Here is a 231-nt window from a genome sequence, read left to right as displayed (position 1 = left end):
GAGAGAGAGAGAGAGAGACAGAGAGACAGAGAGAGACAGAGAGAGAGAGAGAGAGAGAGACAGAGAGAGAGAGAGGCTGTGTAATTTCTTTGTTATATTTCTATTATTGACAGTCTGAACAGTAATCAATATATTGTGACTGTAATAAGTAATCAATGAGCTCCATCAGTCTGTTCCTTTAATACTGTGGTTGTTTTAATGTGTGTAAAGTCTGTTGTTGTTGTTGTTGTT

General features: G+C 37.2%; 1 protein-coding gene across 1 annotated transcript in view; it reads left to right on the top strand.

Moving 5' to 3' along the window:
* pgm2l1 (phosphoglucomutase 2-like 1) overlaps window positions 1–231 on the top strand; it is a 9,575-nt gene that overhangs the window by 1,198 nt on the left and 8,146 nt on the right. The window lies entirely within an intron of this gene.

Source organism: Morone saxatilis, unplaced genomic scaffold (assembly GCF_004916995.1).
Source record: "Morone saxatilis isolate NCDOM2014 unplaced genomic scaffold, NCSU_SB_2.0 Contig8, whole genome shotgun sequence".
Classification (NCBI taxonomy): Eukaryota; Metazoa; Chordata; class Actinopteri; family Moronidae; genus Morone; species Morone saxatilis.
The sequence above is the reverse complement of the archived record's forward strand: the minus strand, read 5'-3'. Positions and strand labels throughout refer to the sequence as shown.